The 19,600-nt window shown below is 38.6% G+C and overlaps 1 protein-coding gene across 1 annotated transcript in view; it reads left to right on the top strand.

Annotated features, from left to right (window-relative positions):
* Positions 1–17,973: 17,973 nt before the first annotated feature.
* LOC145552560 (uncharacterized) overlaps positions 17,974–19,600 on the top strand; it is a 66,879-nt gene continuing 65,252 nt past the window's right edge. The window contains exon 1 of the transcript XR_014088649.1: positions 17,974–18,097. The gene's annotated coding sequence lies outside the window, so the exon portion shown is untranslated. The remainder of the gene's footprint in view (positions 18,098–19,600) is intronic.

The following is a 19,600-nucleotide window of genomic DNA, read 5'->3' on the forward strand; positions in this document are numbered from 1 at the left end:
ATTCTTTGTCACAGCCATCATCTAAGCCCAGTCACACGGATCATCTTGAGCCAGAGAGCCAAACTCATTTCTACCACTACATTCCTGGACTGTTTGGTAAGACCCATAGGGGTCCTTTTCCCTTTTCCTCGCCTGCTCCCTCCTCCCTCTGCCTCCAGATTCCTTCTTCCATCTTTATTTGGCTCCAAACAGTAAGACTATTTTCATTCACTGGAATGTTTCCATTACTTTTCCTCCTGCGAGTCCACTAACCTAAATCAATGGGTTTTATTAACTAGATAACAGTTTTTATTCTGTTTATTTGTATGGCATAACTTTTCAACAAATGAGAGAAACTGGACAAGACAAAAATAGTGAACTACGACTACAATATGATCAATAAAGCGAACTTCTAAAACTACTTTTTTTTTTAAAAACAAATATACTGAGCAGTGTATGATATACAGGTTTCAGTGTTTGTTGAACCCGCTACGTAAATAATAGCCATTTATCATTCACATATTTGTCTCTATTTGAGTCATTTTATCACTTGATAAGAAGCAGTTCTACTTCTAGCCAGTTGTTTGAATACTGGTGACAAACTTTTTCAAAACCGAGGTCTTTTAAAGTACAAGGAGAATTGTACAAATTAAGATTTATCAGAGAGATTTATCTTGCTTTGACACCTTCTGTGGGTGGTTTTGAAATAATTTGACAAATCATTCCTGGGACGACGCTATTAACAAACTTAGCCGGCGGTACTTTTTAACTGGAACGGAAAACAGAGAGCACACAAAGTTAATAGAAACAATAGTTTAATTAATTACTCCATCCATGGAAAAAAAAAAGCACAACTAAAAACAGAAGCTGCTAAGTTAAAATTATTTGGGAAAGAAAAACAGTGAAAGGTGGAAAAGTGGAAAAGTTATTACCAGTAAACATGTGCGTAAGTGCAGATTAGCGAGAAAAAAGATCAAACGATGGTCTTTAGGTCGTCAAGAGGTCTAATTCTATAGCTGCATAATGACACAAATAACTCAGAGCGCAATAAAGAGATCATTTGGATACATGACAAAAACACAAATAAAGTTAATAAAGACTACCTTTACGTCTTTTGTGCATTCATGCAATTTGCATCCACACGCCATAAAATCTGATGAGCGTCGTATTCCCTTTTTAGCACCTAATTTAGTAAAAACTAATTATGACAGTTAGCCAAAAATCAAGTATTCACACTGCTTAGCAAGAAGAATGTTGCTGCTGATGGAGAAATGTCTGTTTCGACAAGGAGCTCGAACATCAGTGTGAATCCAGCTGAACAGCTTGTTTCTACGATTAGAGGGATAAAGTCTCTATTGGGGAAGACATTGTCTACTTTTGTTAGTTAGAAGACCAAATAAAAGTAACCACTTTTATCAAGAGAAAGCCAGATAAAAAGATAAACACTTAAACCACTGTTATTGTTTTCTCATCATCCAGTTGAAAACATTAAGCTGTTTTCAATAGGCTGAAACAAAATCAGTACTAAGAATGAAAAATTCCTGGTAAGGCAGCAAACGTCATGTAACACCTCTTGACCTTAAAGCAGCTGCCATCTCAACACCCCCCGGTGCATTTTTTGTAAGCCATAACCAAATTTGTTTAAGAGATTTGTATCACTCAACTGAATGAGGTTATATCCCAAATCTGGGGGCTCTGTCTGCTCTACTCCTTTAGTTTTGTCTTTCAAAAGTGAAATGTCTTTGTGGATTTAATTTAATCGTATTAAGTTTATCTCCTGACTGACTTTGGACAGGCTCGGCCTCATATGGGAGGCAGGCTTGAGACCTTCTGACTCTCATCTGGCACTTGTCTGGGCAGATTCTTACTCTGTTATCAGTTTAGCCACGCTGCCTTTTCCTATGGCACATTGTCAGCCTGTTATACCAATCAAAGAAATCATTGAAATGGTAATGTTTGTGTTAATCCACAAATGAACACAAACGTACAATTTTTCAACTTTAATAGTTGATGTGGCTGATACTGTTCAGCATTCAGAGGTGGTAACAAATTGCTAGTTTTAATAACTTAAATAGGAATTAGATTAACAGTTTTCACTTTTAGCTTTCTTGTAGTTTGACATCTTATTCTTATAAATTACCACAACACCACACCACACCAGTGCATATCAAAATATTAGAATATTGTGGAAAAGTGCAATATTTCTTGCCAGTCATCTCAGAAAGTAAAATTGTCATTTTATAGAGTTTCAGTACACATAGGGCTGTTGTTTTTTGCAATGCTAACAATTGTGGCTTACGTGTAAAGAAACCCCAAAATTCAGTGCCTCAAAAAATTTGAGTATCACATTGAACTAATCATTTTATGCACAAATGTACATTTATATGCACTCAATACTTGATTGGGCCTCCACTTGCATGAATTAGTGCATCTATATGTTTTATATGTCATGGCATAGAGGCAATCAGCCTGCATAGGTGTAGTGGAAACCAAAATTACCTTGGTAGCTGGCTAAGATGACTGGCAAGAAATATAGCACTTTTAAGCAACATTATATATTTTTTAGGTTTACATGTAACGTCCTGTCAAGTTTGAACCCATGCACTGCACATTTACCCTCGTTGTACCTTAATTTTACAATAGATTTCTTTCTTGAATTCTTTGGTTTACAATAAGTCTTGGGTAAAAGCTTTCTGTCCTGAGAACTGGTCGGAAAAACCTTCATACTTTTTCAATGAAACATTTATGTAAACTTCCACAACTGCCAAGGTACAACCTGGACCACAATGAGTGATTTGTTGCGCCTTTTTTTTTTATTACTCTGAACTCATGGAAACAGAGAGCAGCTAAGTTCTCTTTGACTCGGCAGGTGCTACAAGAGCTCATTTCATGAACACCTGCTGGGAGTTTGGAGTACGTTCAACTCTGCGGCTGACTGACACTGGAATGCATTCGTCAGCATAGGAAACATATTCTGTATGCTTCTGTTAGCTATTTTGAATAAGACTTGTTCAGCCTCTCCATAAGCTCACGGATATGCCTTAAAGATTCAGCAACTGTACCTGCAAGAAATCCTGAACCGGCCTGACCTCCAGTCCTGACCTCAAGTTTGACCTCTTGGCAGTTTGGCCATCGGGACAACCTAAACTTCCCAGGATGAGAAAACTTTAAATCTAAATGTTATTCTTCTGAGCCCTCAAAGGATACATTGTGTGGGTATCCAGAAGGACATACCAGGCTGTGAAAGAGGCTCTTTCTTGTTTTTTGCCCATTGGCCCCCTCCCAGTCTCTCCGGGGCGGCCTGTCTCTCTCCGACAACAGCTGCTCGCTGCCTGTGGAGCCCGGGGGTGAGCGGCGCAGCTCCAGACATCTGTAGGCCCCGAGCCTGGGCCGCCTTGGTCTCTCTTTCTTTTTCACCCACACATACATTGGAGGCCACAGTCTGCCCAGCACAAAGAGCTACATTCATTCCGCTCATACAGTCTCTACTGGTGAGGAGACTGTCTGAAGCTCACAGGCTCTCACTTTTTATATCACCTGTCATTCTCTCAGGTACTTGCTCTCTTTTAAACTTTTTGTAGATCTACGGTAAGGCGATTCCAATAATAAACTTTAGAGGCCGTGAGGGCTGAGGATTGCAAAGTAGACGGGGCGCACTGACACCTGTTTTTGGTCTCCAAAACAGGTCCAAATGTGACTGTCTTTGAGAAATCCGTGGGAAAGCATATGCTTACAACTTTGTCCCTCAGTTAGCGTTTTACCTCCTCACCCTGAGAACAGGCATTCCAGTGCTAAGGGCTTGCTGACTAAGTTCACAAAGGGATACTGAGAGAGGCCAAAGCGAACAGAGATCCTTTGTACTGGGTGAATGTGGCCATGAGAAGTTTTGGAAGCAGCATGGTTTGTGAAGCATCACAAAGTTGCTTTTTAAGAGCAACTTCCCACTGATTACAAACTTTTACTTTCAACGCCAAAGCTCAAGGCTGACCCTATAGGCCGTGCGTCGGCTTTGACGGAGCCGGCCGCCCTTACACCACAACATCAGAGTTAGTGTGAGAACTTACTATTCCCCAAAAATGTGCACTGAATAACATATGCAAGCTAGTCCTGGGATCACAAATTTGAGGGCTTCAGCGGATAGAGAGAGTCGTTCATTAACACGGAGGTATTTGTTAAATTTGCATCTGAGTCTCTAAACATTTGATTTCTGGAACTGTTTGTTTGAGCTGAACCACTTTCTTGGACACACAGATCGAGGATGGCAGTGTCATTCATAGAAAACTTTTTCGTCACTGAAAAACTTTTGTTTTTGGATGATGGAAAAGATGAACTTGATTAGGATGGAGGCTAGCTTGTTGTTGGAGAGAAAGAGCATGACCAGTTGCTTGAGAGCGCTGCCTGAATGAATGCAGCAGACTAGTTAAGACACATTTTTCGGGATGTGTTTTGAAACTGAGGCTGGGCACCTGAGTCATTTGCTTGACATAGCTTACAGTCACTGGAAACTTTTACATCAGTGCATCAGTGCAATTTCCAACAAATGTTTGTTCCCTGGTTTGCAAGATGGATTATTTACAGCTTCAAGTAGTCATATACACCTGCAAGTAAGAGACTGCCATGTTTTGGTTGTGACTCTCTCTCTCTCTCTCTCTCTGGGAACACATTTGAATCCAGATGGATTTACTTAAAGGCTTTCACCTAGAATTCTTTCATCCAGATGACAAAGTGGTGGGTCTGCAGCAAAAACGTTCCGATGCTGTGGAACATTTAAGTGTTAAAACTTGAAACAGTGATGGAAGAGCCGAGCAGTCAGGTTGTTACCATCTACACAAATGTTCAAACATTATTTCTCACCGTAGAGAGAGAACTACACAGAGATTTTAGGCAGCTGGTGCTTCTGGTGTGAAGGAATATTCGAAAATAGCAACAATATTACTTTAAATACCCCCATCAAAAATATTTCTTTTGTGGAGAGTTTACTTCCTTAAAAATCTTGCTAAACTTAAACACAATACTACATTGTGTTTAAAAAGGGGTCCTGCTTGAAATGTAGGTCACAGGTGTTAACACTTGCTGCACCTCGACTGACACTACAATACTGTCCAGTTTATACATTCATGATTGCATTCTGTTTGTAGTCACTTAAAGACTTAAACATATCTTTAGTAAGTTAATTTTTCTTAAAGAGAATATGTTGCTGCACTCACAATCTCTGTACACTTTGTACAACAGCTGTCATGTTTCCAAGAAGAAGAACTAAGCAGAAAACATTGACATAATGCAGACTTTTATCAATAAACATGCATGAGGCAGAAGCTGAAGGACAAAAAGCAGGCAGTGATGTTATACAAAATCCGAGATACTACGAGATGAGCTGCCTGTTTGCTTTTGTGTTTGCTCCATGCAAACCTTGATCAGTTCCGCATTTACAAGGTTTGCAGTTTGTCAGTGCTTCACCTACTCTGACCGGAGGAGGCCAATATTTCTGCAAAAATAAAGCTTTATAAGGTAATATGTTGATTAGGTCATATTACTATAAGAACATTTTGTTTAAGTGTCACTTTTAATGCCTATTATTTTGTGTATTATTTTTTATTATATTGAAAAGCAATTGTTCTTTGTTGCATTTTTATTCTTAAGAAAGCTTGTTAAATATTTGTTTTAAATTCCATCCTGTGTTAATTTAGCATCACAAGCTTTTGGAGGCACACAGTAATACCAAGTTCTATGTTACATTTTTTAAAAAAGACCATAAAAGTGGATACTGAACATTCTGAATGCTAACCTCTGTACTCTCCGTACATTGTATTGAAAGATGATTCACTTTGGACTTATTACACTAGAAGAAAACTTATTGTGTCTCTTCTGAAAAAAGGTGGTAGATGATTTTACTTAAACGAAGCTAATTTTAGCATCATGATAAATAATCCGTTTTTGCGATCATGAACCTTGCAAAGTTGCCACCTACAATCCTGCTCACATAAAGACTTATCTGCACACGTCTAAAAGGAAAGATTCACTGCAGCCTAAACAGGTTGTGTAGGTGACCAATTAATGTGATGCAGTCTGCGTGTAAAAGTGTTTTTTCTTTGCCAGTAGCTACAATTGACAAAACAATGTCCAAAGATACAGAACACTTTTTTTCACGTAATGTCTGATATTAAATCAACCTGAAATTTTCCTGTTTAAGGGCAGTTAGGATTACCAAAAATATTTATACTTCCTCAATACCAGAATAAAGAATGTGAAAGAACCGTTTTTTTTCTTTGCATAATTTAACTTAAAATGTTTATTGTCATATTGGAAAAACTCAGATGATGACATAAACTATTTACAGTCAGTTCAGCAGCAAAATCAGCCATGCCTTGACCCAAAGTAAGCATCTCACACAGTCAATGCAAACTTCCATTCTCATCTGCTTCTGATTAGTGACGTCATTAGCAACGACAAATAGGAGATATGGATCTCATTCCTCTGCAGACAAAGCCTTATTCACTGGCAGACAGCTCAGATGTGGGAAGATGATTTCTGTAAGCCGGACGTGAGCCAGTCCGCTCCTCCCCCTGCTCACATTGTCCTTTGAGCTGTGGGGTCATTGTAATATGGATGAGTAGAAGAATGTTGACTAAGACATGGAAGAATATGAACGCTTACAAGAGGTTTGTTCCATCAGAGAGAGCATAGAAGGAAGTTAAAGCTCATTTGATGTCAGGTCGATATTCAAAACGTGGACATATACAGACTTGACCAAAGAAGAAGTCAATTATTCCTGATACCAAGCAAATATATGTAAACATACATTTGCGCATCTCAAAAATACACGTGTAAAATTTCTTTCTTAATGAAAGAAACAAAAAATGTCTAAAAAGTATTCTCACCAAGTTTTCTAACTATTTTGGTAATTCTAACTAACTTAAAGCCAACCAAGTTTAGACAGTAAAATAAAAAATAATATTTTTATATGGCCTTAAAAAAAACCAAAAAAAAAACCTACCTTACAAGGAACAAGTTATCTGCATCATCCTTTGATAAGCTTATATTTCCAACAAACAGACCTGTGTGTTTTAGATCACTTACAGTGTATCAGTGACATTATTATCTTGTTTACCCAATTTGGGTTTGGCCCTTCTGTGGTTATGCTCTGCCTACAAGGTAAATGTATTTCCCTGTCAAATGTAGATGTGATGAAACAGAACAAAGAAAAGCTCCCAAGGACAGCTTAATCCAAATAACTGTTTTTTACTGTGACTCTGAGGAGCAGCAACACCTGGATGATTAGTTACACCACACACAAGTAAAATCCCAAATATTAAGAAAAAGACGGACATAGACAAAGGTAATGCAAACATAGTAGTGAGTTACAAAAAGTAAGAAATTTAGGTCAATGCGGTTATCTCATCAACAGTGGCAGTAACAACATTTAACAACTCTTTACTGCAACGGCTTTTACAGTCAGAATGTAAAAGTGTTGCAGAACATATTAAATCAAGTTTAGACGTTGCTGACAACTAAATTCTGACATAAACAGCTCATGTGTGACCATGTAATATTCGATTGGCACTGTTTTAATATTCCACAATCATCCTCTCTTCTGTAAAATCTTTCACCAGCAGTAAAAAAAAAAGAGTCCTCCTCTTTGACTTTTTGAATATAAAACTTTCACGGGTTGATTTGCCCCTACCCCCGCAAATAAACATTAAAAGCGCATCTCAAAAATATACATGTGTAAAGTTGCACATGTGATGAGCTTTACTTCAATAGACTCTTTCAACGTGTGCGTGCTGAGTTTTGCGAGTTTGTTTTTACAGCATTAACAAGTGCTTTTGAACAAAACCAACAAACGTTTTCCTATGTCAATACAAAGGAGACTTCCTGTCTACCAGTGTTAAATAACCTTAAATATTAGCTTATGATATATAAGACATTCAGTACCAGTCTATCCTGATGCAGAATAAAGTTGTAGGAGATCTAAGACAAATGTTCATTTGGTGGTGGGGTTGGGTCCCAAAAGCAGCCAGCAGAGAGACCCAGACTTCCTTCTCCCTATAGCCACTTGGGCCAATTCCTCTGGGGGAATCTCAAGGTTTTTCCTGCTCAGTTGAGAAACATATTCCTTCCATTCATTCAAATTTCAAGATTTTAGATTTTTCAGTTCAGCTATGTTAATTACAGTGTTGATCATAGGTGTACATACACCCATCTCAATCAAGAATCTAGCTAAACTTGGTCTTAATATTTAGAAAAAAAAAATTTCCCATGATGGAATAGTTCAAAATGATCTCAAAATTTTGTATCCAAAAATAAATAAATAAAAAATCTCCTGAGCAGGGATGTGCACAGTTAGAATCTAGTCAAACCAAGTCAGGTTTATTTGTGTAGCACATTACAAGAACAATGCAGTACAGAGTGTTTAACACAATAAAAGCATGATACAGTACAAAGTTATGAAACAAGTAATAAAACATAAAATTTTGTCAAAAGCCATCATCAAAATGATCAAGCAAACACATCCAAATTTAAAATATCAAGTCATTATTTTTAGCAAAGTTGAAGAATTTGGATTTACTCCTTTTTTTTTAGTAATTCATCCACTTTGTAAATTGCACCAGTACCTCCATGTTTGGCTGATGGTACACTGTTTTTAGGCATAAAAGCCTCACTTTGACTCCTCCAACTGTCACTGTGGCCCGATTACTCAATCTTTGTCAAGTCTAATGAAAAGTATTTTCCAAATTGTCAGGGCTCTGCCCTGCGACAGACTGGTGACCTGTCCAGGGTGTATCCCGCCTCTCGCCTGAAACGTTCGCTGGATATACACAACCAGCACCCCTCCCGAGCCCACTAGGGAGAAGGGTGTACAGAAAATGGATGGATGGATGGATGGATGGATGGATGGAAGGATGGGGGCTCTGGGTCGGGTTGAGTCTGTATGGTGTAATCACTGAACAGCAAGATTATTTCTACAGTCTACAGTCCATTAAGCTATGTTACTTGGATCTTTAAGAGAGCTATTGACGCCTGAGTGTTATGTTACTTTTTGAGTTCTTTAGCCTACCTCCTGTTACCAGATGGGCTCTATTTAAGTAATTTCTTAATTCTATGGGTCTCGATGCTTTCAGGCCTGGAGGTGAAGCTGAACCAAAAAGAATTTGATTTTCCCCAGTTAGTTAATAATTTGATGGAGGGGGCATTTATATTTTTACATCAGGCCAGATCAGTCTGGGTCCCTTTTGGTGACGCACTGGAAGAGCATGGCAGACGTCATGGTTGAACAATGGGGAAGCTCACAGGGGTCCAGTTGACCCACTCTTAGGACAACTAGAGGGTTAGTAAATGAACTTATCATTTGCAGCTTTAAGTTTTTCAGGTTCTGTTATGTAGATTCTTTTGATAATATAACACATGGAAAAGTTAGCAAAAGTTCAAAAGGAGACATCTAATAAGAGGCAAATTCTTTTTTAAAGTATTTTAAGGTTTTGCTCCTACTTGAGAGCTGTGCTATGTGTAGCTAAGGCTTCTTCCACCCTTATTTCACAGGAAGGCATTGAAGCCAATACAGGAGCCTGATGTGCTGAGAGTCAACTCTTAAAGATAGGAGTCCAACCCAGCTGAGTTTTCTGTACCCTGCGAAACAAGCAAAGTTTCAAACTTTTCTCCCCTCCTCTTCACTGCTCAGACCAGGGTTCATTTGAAAGGCACTGTTTGTTAAGGCTTTAGCAGTTAGTAAGTACTTCCTTTGTTTGGCGGGAGCACGGAGACGGGGGTTAATATCTCCCAGGGAGCGACATACAAAGAGGGCCTTCAGCTCTTCTGGCCGGAGAAGGGTTGGCTGGATGAATGAGGCCAGGCCATGGGGCAAAGGTGCCACGGAGGGCACTTGAGGGTGGGAAGTGCAGGGGGCAGGAGGCAGGACAGAGCTTCACAGGTCACTGGGGTATTAGAGAAGAGGGATAGGTCAAAAGCTTGGCAGAGGGTAAATGATTAGAGGACGGATTACTGCAAAGGGTTACAAGAGGTTAGGGTCACTATCTGTAGGTAAATAAATAAAAACAACACAGAGGAGATGAAAATTATATGATTATGACCTTTGGCTGTTTGCTCTGTGTTTATGAGACATAATAATACACAGTGGTAATGTTTCAAGAATGCTTAGCATTTGTGCTTGTTCAGATTACGTATTACAAGTAATACACCAGGGGGACAGTGAACATCACTATAGAGTGTGCTTCCATTACATTCCATGATCGAAATCGTGACATGAAGGCTTTTTACTCCTTCAGTTAATCAGACACTTCTGACTGTGAAGGGCTTTGGGATCCTCTGCATTTGATAAAGCTCTGTACTAGTACAATCCAATTAGCATTTACCATTCACTAGTAAAGCTTTACAGCATGTTTAAATGTATTCATAGACTCTGATCATCTGTTGTACTCCTTAAGTTTTCTTCTTCGTGGTTTCATGCATCTTTTCATCAACTCTTACCTTATTTTGTTCCTGCTGAAGACATTTCCTCTGCTTGATGCTGCCACCACAGTTTTTTTTTTTTTTTACCTTAGAAATGTTCAGCTCAGAGTTAGATTTCCAGCACACCTAATGTTTTGCTTATAGGCTAAAAAATTCATTTTATCCCCTCTGTGCTATTATTGGCTGCTTCTCTAGTTAATACTTTTCATCCTTGGTTGGCTATGTCTCGGTAGAGCCCCACTTGGGTATTTAGCCATTCAATTTTCAGATAAAAAATCCTGACCTGTGTTTTTTTTTCTCAATGTAGTTTCTGAGCTAATCTTGTTCAATAAGCGTTTGAAGCATTTCCAGAAGTCTGTGCAGGACAGCTGCCTCATTTTACTACTGTGTTGGCTCCCAGAGGCAACTGGCGGCAGTGTTGCAAGGTACCAGATTAAAGTGGATGAATGCCAGTCCATGCTGTCAGATTTTTGTCAACATTACTTTGAAAATGATGTCTATTTTCTTCCACCTCACAGTTTTGCTCACTTTTTATTGCCCTAGCAAATCAGCTTCCAGTAGCTGCTGTAAAAGTGCAATGTGAAAATTTTCTAGGGTATGAATTTGCAAGCCACAGAGAGTAACATCTATAATTAGGAGCCTACATGTAATGGGTTAGTGAGACACATTAGAGAACAATGGGATTTCTGTGGTGGTTTTGGATGAGAGTGTTACAATGGGAGTTGGGTCTAAAACTTTTGGATTGCAACATGTGCTGACACTGGTCGTGAGAGATGATGAAATAAGGAATAGCAGGGAAATGAGAGATAAATGTACTATAGTGAATCAGGGCAAAGGAAAATAAACTTGCACACCTTTTTCAATGGTTACCCAACATTGCAGAGAAGAAACATATGGTGAACCTCATTAAAAATGCATTGTAATAATTACTGATAATGTTGTAATAATTACAAAGAATTCATGCTGGAGCGCAGTTCTTCTATTCAAATGGGGTGTATCCATTAATGAGTTTGTAATTAGTTTTGCTTTACTGTTTTTTTCACTGAAAAGGTGCATATCTGAGAGTTGGATAGGATTCTGCTCCAGTACTCAGTTGGTTCGACTATTATATAAAGAACATAACTTCTCATCGAATCAGCAGAAGTCACATACGGGGTACCCCAAGGCTTAATCCTGGGACACCTCCTATTCAGTATATATGCTCCCACTAGCTCAGGTGATAACATCAAAATAAGATTAGTTACCATAACTACACAGATAATTCCCAGCCCTACCTCACAATGTCATCAAGTAGCTCTGAACCCATCCATGCACTGAACAATGCTTAGACCAAATCAATGCTTGGATGAGCCATAACTTTCTTTGGCTGAACAGAAACAAAATTTTAAAAAAATCATATTTTTTTTTTTTGCAACCATAAACATAAAGGGTCATTTGAAGGAACAACATAAAACATATTATACTTGCTAAAGCAAAATGGTTCTTGTAACCATAAGGTGGTAAAGAAAAAGAAATCTACTTTTTTTGACGACATATTTGCTTTTTGACCTTCCAGCAACTTGTCAGCCATAGTCTTTGAAAGCTGCCGAAAATGATGTTGCCTTTGCCCTAACCTAAAAACGAATCACTTTTGTTTCCCTTTATGTTTTCCCCCTCACTAATGTGAATCCGTTTTAACTACCCAGATCGGCAAACATTTCCTCCCCTTTTTATTGCAGTCTTATCCCATAAATGATCTCATCCAATCCGCGCAGCTTTAAATTTGGTGTTCTGTTCTAATTCAAAGCAGTCCTTAGAAAGAATAATATTTACTCTCTTTAATCCACCCCCCCCTCTCTCTCTCCACCTCCACATGCACATTCTCCAGCATGCAGAACTTGCGGAGTGCTCCAATAATAGCTGCCCTCCCATGTTTTTTGCCTTCTCTGTACCACCTTCTCTGCTCGCCCTGTGACGATATCAACATAAGAGATGGCAAGTGTTTGAGTTCAATTGTTTGCCACTATGACAATAAGTATGATCTGTGGAACTGCTTTCAGAAGAGAATAAGCGTACAAAAATTTTAACTGGGATATCATTATGGGCAGAAACACTGTTCTCCTTTGAGGTTAACCTGAGGTCTCCAGGGTCTGAACTAGAAACTTCCCAGCTGTGAATGGTGCGGAGAGAGAGCTTGCCAGATAAAATACTGTTGAAAGGTTTAACTGCTGCACTTGGCTGTTATAACTTCCTTTGGGTGCACCAGCAGAATGTTGTAAGCTATGTGCCTTTGAACCTTTCCTTTCCAGAACTCTGTAGCACTGGTTCTGCTGTCAGAACCAGCAGGATCCCTTTCTGCAGTTTCATTGTGTGGAGGTCCTAAAACAAGCAAGAAACAGAAAAGAAATTCCACAAAACACACTTAAAAACTACAAGAAGATAACAGAATGTAACCAATTATTCATGCCAACACAGCCATTTGTCATAACACCTCTAAATGAGACCAAATGACAAGATTCTGCACTGCCTGTACTGCCACTGAGTCTGTGCCATCCTAGAAAGATGATATACTTCCAAATATATTCCCCAAAGTTAATCAAATGTGACTTTTTGTTTGCTATTTGGCCACACATGATTTTTTGAGCAACATTTTGTGGTCGGAATATGCTTGCACTGCAACAGATAGCATGGTACAGTCTAGAGTTAGAATTTTTGGTTTTGTTTTGTCAATAACCGCTTTTAATCTAATACAAAGACTTCACTTCACTAGGGATTCCAAAACAAGTGAAGTTCTTGGCTCTGTGAATGGCAAAAAAGAAAATGCGAATGAGGAGAGCGAGTTCACCATGGCCTGTTCATGCCCTGCAGTCCAAGACTTTGGTTTGGGTTTTGAGCTGGGAGACACAGAGAGTTCAGCCAGAACACCACTGGCTTTTCTTTGCTTCTTGGCTTGTTCATCATATATGTTTTCATCCAAGTTACTTGTAAAAGAAAAAAAAAACATAGCTGAGGTATGATTCTTTTGTTTTCAATGCTTCAGTGCTTGTTGCTTTCTCAGTGAGAGAGGAGGACGAGTTAGGAGTAAGGTTTTTGTGCAGAATATGGAATGGAATCATTTCTTTAGTCTGCTGGCATTGAACATGTGTTAAAAGAAAATGCAAGCTGTGTCCACTCTTGCAGATCCAACGACTGCGCATTGCTTTGCACCAAATCATACCTGGGACACCATTCTGCCAATTCATTCTAACATACTTTAATTTCATGCATTAGTTTTTGATATTTGTGTATTGTACCAAATAGGGGAATGAGAGTTTTCCTCATTTCATTCTGAGCTGGCGAATATTTTTTATAATATTGGGAAAATATTTTCTAAACTCACATTTAAAATGTTTGATCTGGATTTTAAACACTGAATATGTTCACATATATTCAACACATTAATGAGACGGTGTATAAAATCCTATTTTTAGAACTTGAGGGGGAGTCTCAAACTTGAGTTGGGACGTCAGAGGCGCATAGAGCTTTGTCACACATGAGGAGGATCCAGAGAATCGCTGTAGCCTGGAATGATGAGAAAATCTATGAGAGCTCAGAGGGAACGAGCTACACGGAGGAAACTTTTAACAGCGAGTCGATTAGAGAAGACTGGTAAAAATTCATCTCAAATACATGGGAGAGGGCTTGAGTTACCAGGACGGTTAAGACTTCTCCTAATGCTTCTCCTATCTTCCTGCTGGTACAGTCAACGAGCTTCAGGTTGGCTCCAGCCCTGAGGTGCAGCAATAGCAGCTACAGAAGCAGATGCAATGTCTAGACTACAACAAAATGAAACCAGTGTTAAGCTGTCTTTTAACCCTCCAATAATTTGGCAACAGTTTTAAGAACACTGAGCTTGATTACAGCTGTATGAAAAGTGTGAGATTTAAGACGACTTACAAACATTAGCTGGATTACCATGATGAAATTCAAAGATGAGTGCTTTGAGGGCTTTGTCCAGTCACACTATGTTTTTTTAGTGATTACGTAGGATTACGGGGAGCAGCCTAATTCTTTTCAGAATCACACCCTTTGCACACCTATCACTCGAACTCCTGGACCTCACTTTCATTGGACTCCTCTTACCCTGAACTCCATCTTTCCTCTCCCACTCTTCTCATCTCTTTTGCTCTCTGCGGTTGTAAAGCCTTTCGTGACTAGCTGTCATTAATCTTCTTTTTCCAGGGGCAGGATCTTGACTGCATGCCAGGAGGCGCTCATACAAAGCCAAGACAGACATCCAAACAGAGACGCTTTCTTGTTTCCAGAGCACTACGTAGCTAAAACTCACACTGCTGCAGCCCTTTGGGCAATTCAGCGGCACACAACAAAGGAATGGGTCTGCATGCAGTATCACACCTAAAACTTGGTGCATTCGTTCATTTACATTCATTTATATAAAAAGGAAGTCAAGAATATTAACACATCTCTCCGTCCTATTTTTTCTTTTTTTTTTTTTTACAATTTCACATGGAGTAAACCTTTACTCAGTGTTTGGAGTTCATAGCCCTTTATCCTTCACTTTCTCACATACCATTTTATTAGGATTTGAGTTATTGGTCAAAGCAATCTGCCAAAAAGGTCATGATTGTAAAGTGGGAGTGTGGGGGGGAATCATATATGGTTTTCTAAATATTTCAACTAGTCAGTAATTTGTATAACTTTTGATTTCAGCTGCACATCATAATTTTTTTTTAGTCTACCAGTTTTGCTCATCCAGAGATTCAAATGTATTCCAAAATTGCTTTGCAAAATAACTCAGGCTTTGTCGGACTTGTGGGAGAGCATCTGGGGATGGCGGTTTTCAGATCACACCACACACTCTGAATTGGAACAATGTATAACTTTCCTTCAACTTCACAAATATGTGCTTCCCTATGTTGGTCTTTCAAACTGAACCCTAATAAAACACTCACTGACGTTTGTGGTTATATAACAAGATGTGAGAAAGCTCAAGGTTCTGAATACTTTTCTCAAGACATTTCATGTGTCTTCTAAAATTGTGATGACTTACTTTCTTTTTTAAATCATCCTTTCGATATGTTGTGTTTATGTTCCAGCAAGCCTTGCCAAATTTCTTCTGGTTCACTCCTTGGTGCATTGAACCTTGGAAACACAAACGCAGTAGCATGCGAGGTGAAAAATCAGTTAGAACAACATGTGTCAATCAGCCACTGTTGACATCAGCATGTGATACGATCAAACTGCACACATCTGTTTACAAGAAGAAACAAAGAGCAGCCACATTTCCTTCTCGGCATGCACTGTGTTCTGCAATGGAATTCACCGTTTGTCATAGTTTTGAAATCTTTCTTTCTTATCACAAAAAATATATTCAATTAGCTTTATAAGTGTTACGGTGCAAACTGTTGTTTTGTAATTCCTTTAATCTTTGTTAGTGTCCTAGATGAGGCACACTTTACCTTACTGGCTGAGTTCAGTAGGTGAACCGAGCCACGGCGTCATCCTCAGTGTGTTGGCAGCAGACTCTGGACTTTGTGTCGCAGACAGCATATAACACACTGCAGCAATGAGGAGAAGAATGACTTGTAATTGTAGCATTTGCTTGTCATAAAAAACAGTCCATCATAAAGAACTACTGTGAGTTTTATAGTTTATTATTGGCAGTACAAATGTCAGAAAGGAGAGACAAATGGATCGGAGGTACAGAAATTCAGAGGCGTAATGACAACATATTACTTCTGCATTAAAACTCTGAGTCTATCTTGTTTTCTGACATTGGATCAGAACAAATTTTTCCAGTCTAAACTTTTCCAGTTCAGCTTTCTAAAAACCAAACTCAGGAGAGAAACAGTTTTTATTCTTCCTTCAAAGTCAGACATTTACTAAGATTGCTTTGCCTTTAAACAAGATCTTAATGTCATGGCTTTGTAAGCTTCTGACAGGTTGACTATAATTTCTTCATTAAGTGGAGGCACACATGTGGATGTATTTCAAGGCAACAACTCTAACATATTGCTCCCTTGTGTGACATCCTGGACAAATCTAAAGAAATAATCAGACTTAATGTTAGTGAAAAGAAAACAGAATTGTGTTTTTTTTCTTGCCATCTATTTAAATGTCTGGTCTCAACTATAACTGGATTTGTAATTTTTCAGTTACCCCATTGCAGCGTTCACTTTTTTAGTTTTCTTGCAAACCTGCTCGGTCTTCATTTCCTTCTTCAGTGAGAGGAGATACAGTCATCTGCACAATAAAAACAAATAAGGGGCCACCAGCAATCGCTGTGCTGCAGTATCACTTACGAACAACAAGTGCACCATTCAGCCTTCATCAACCACATCAAAACACACACATACCCTCTTAGAGCACATCAGCCAACCTGTACAAACCACCACCACCCTCTACTTAACTCGCCCGCTTCCCTCTGCTCTTAGATCCTTCAAAGCTCTTTTGCTTCAGTCTAGACAGACCACCATGCTTCTACTGAAACATTACCACTATCTTCAGTGATCCAATAACAGGAACTTTAAGCACAGTTCAGACATATGAATAAATAAATGTAAAGTGATCACAATGTGCAATTGTGTCAGCGGGAACATTTCAGTCTTTGAAGTATGTTTTTGGTGAATTCCTGTATTCTCCTTGCACCGTTTATGGGCCGTGTACGTGCTGCAGATGTGAATATCGGGTGAGAAATGCTGCAAATGTGCAGTGATGTGTGTTTGAGAATTGTATTTATTTTAGGTTTTCTTCTCTCAAACCCATAATTGACTTGACTCGTAAGATCAACTCATAAAATACTAGAAATATCGTTTATTCAAAGCTGTGACTGTAGAAAAAGTATTTTTTCTAGCGGCTATCTAAGTCAATAACAACAAAAAAGAACTTCTACGAGACTCTCAAAACTAAAAAAAAAAATCTGAATCATCTTTGTAACTTTACTGAGAAAAAAAAAATAAAAAATCAACCAGGAAGTGGAAAAAAGATCCACTGAATTGTTTTTCCTGCAACTGCGGGTCATGTCACCCCTAGACTACTTCCTACATTATTTTCATTCTGAGGAAAACAGGATCATTTACACCTGCGCATATGCTTTCAGATGTCGGTCTGTCCACTACAGTAGCACGGATTTAATCATCTCTGAAATGTAGATTGGGTTTAACGTATAAGTGGAGATGTGCTTGGTTTTTGTATATACCAACACTCCTCTAGCATGCTTGTACAAAACACAGCAGCACAAGGTTTCAGTGTGTTTCTATTCTTTCATGTTTGTTTGGTGGTGTAAAAAGTAGATAGAACAAAATATTTCACACCTTCATTTAAAGGATGCTTGATATGCTTCCTCTTAAATAACTTAGGATAGGTCTATGGTCTCTACGAAAAATGTTAATTGCATTTTTCCAAAGACTTATTCTCATATATTGAGATTTCACTTGCTCAGTTCTGGTTATTATTGATCCCTATATTAGTGAGCTAATATAGGGTTCTGTCACTTTTATGCAAATAAGGTGCTGTTGGTCACGCCCCCCAACTCAGTATCTACACTTGCATTTTACAAGCAAGAATGGCTGCCCAATTTTAAAACAGTACATCTTGGCCCTGAGTCAGACCCAGAAGCATGAGAATTCAACCCTTCTGGGCAACCATAAAGAATGCATTCAGTGGTTTCTGGATGGTAAGTCAACAACAAAACACTTGTCTTTTCCAGCAGTCATTGTATACATACAGTGGTAAAACCAGCTGACCAAACATACTTCTGATCTCTTCTTGGATTGTCAGATGAGGAGCTGGGCTGAATTGGGCCCCTCACTTTTACGGACGGCCGGATCGCCGGCGATCTGAGTTGCATGTAAATATTTTTCAAATGCTGGTAGAATTCAAACCACGTAAGGTAGAACCATTTTTTTATTTTTTTTTTTGCATATAAAACCGTAAGAATTTTACTTAATTTTCCGACAATCCTCATGTCCCAGAAGCGCTATATGGCGGCATTATGACTTCACAGATTTATAGTAAACGGAGGAACCAGACACACGAGGCATATCCATTCGCTATCCTCACGTCGACAGCATATGATATCGTGAGATATTTTCACAGGACTTCATTTCCCGTCTGACTTTATTTACGAGTACAAAATGCTGTACCATACACATTGTGCCAACGAAGCCACGTGTGCTGTACACGTTTTTTTTATTTTTTTTTATTTTATAGATCTTTATTGAGAAACAGTAACGGTACGAACAGGACACAAATAGCATGCATTGTCGTAAAATGTCCGCCACAATATACAAAGTCTATGACATGCACATTTCTATTCTGGCTTTGGATAGATGTTATAAACTTGGCAGTATGTGAAAAACTAACTTCTGCAAAAAATCAAAATACAAGTTGTATGGTTCAGAAGGCCTCTGTGCAGCTTTTTGTATTGACAAATTTGGTAAATAAGATTAGGAAATTGTTATATTTGCAAAATATTGGAAAAAAATTATGAACCAAATTACGTTTTGGGGATTATCTTTGCGGTTTTTAGCATTTTATTTAGTTGTTATGGATTAATAACATATAAATTGTGAAAGACCTGGATTTGAGGATTGTATTGATGTATTGGTTATTGAAATGCTACAAATAATGGCTGTGCAGCATCCAAAAATGTAAAAAATAAGCTCATGCGAACCTTTATAATTGTAGCCAGGCTGGATTTGGATGAGGTTTCTACGTGAGAGGCAGCGCTCGCAGATTATGACGTTATTATCAGGAGGTTTTTGAAGTGGCTTGTTTTCCAGACACCAAAAAGCATCAAATTACTGAAGGAGAAGAAATCAAAATGGAGGTACAAAAGAATTGTAAAACATGAAACTTGCATCGTAGGTCTGCTTTTAAAGATATAGTAAAAGCATTCAAAATATTTTATTCTGATGTTGCTGCCATGAGCGGCAGAGAAATACTGCTGTTCTTGAGTCAGCCGTTGTGCTATGGTCTGTATGTTTGGCCTTGTGGTTTCATTTATGTTTCTGTTTTGATGATTTCTTTGTTGTTTATTTCTTTGTATCTTACAATTTTAGCTTATCTCTTGTGCCAATGTCAGTGTTCTCAATTTGTGCTCTAGATTTGTTTCTTTAGATACGTTTTAACAGTAGATTTCTACTTAATGATGATATATGGTTCAGGATTGTTTTCC

The sequence above is a fragment of the Poecilia reticulata genome, chromosome 8 (genome assembly GCF_904066995.2).
Source record: "Poecilia reticulata chromosome 8, P_reticulata-male-v2, whole genome shotgun sequence".
NCBI lineage: Eukaryota > Metazoa > Chordata > Actinopteri > Cyprinodontiformes > Poeciliidae > Poecilia > Poecilia reticulata.